This window comes from Penaeus monodon, chromosome 33 (assembly GCF_015228065.2).
Source record: "Penaeus monodon isolate SGIC_2016 chromosome 33, NSTDA_Pmon_1, whole genome shotgun sequence".
Lineage (NCBI taxonomy): Eukaryota > Metazoa > Arthropoda > Malacostraca > Decapoda > Penaeidae > Penaeus > Penaeus monodon.
In genome coordinates this window covers 9,544,943-9,545,207 of record NC_051418.1, presented here as the reverse complement: position 1 = coordinate 9,545,207, position 265 = coordinate 9,544,943, and positions in this window count along the sequence as shown.

Sequence of the window (265 nt, the reverse complement as noted above, 5' to 3'; positions counted from 1 at the left end):
AACCCTCCAATGCTGAAATTTACCCGTCGGTACGAATGCTAACAAGCCCCCGCGAATGAAATCCACGGAGCATACTCAACAAACACACGCCAAGAGACAGGCAAACAGTGACACTACAGATTCCTTTGTTTAGCATAGACGGGTAGAGGAGGCACTACTCGCCTCAACATCTGCCGGACTGAGTCGCTGGAGCAAAGATCTCGAACTTATATAGTGTTAAAGGCGGCTCTTCTGATGGCGGTCTCTCCTCCCTTTTATGCTGGTC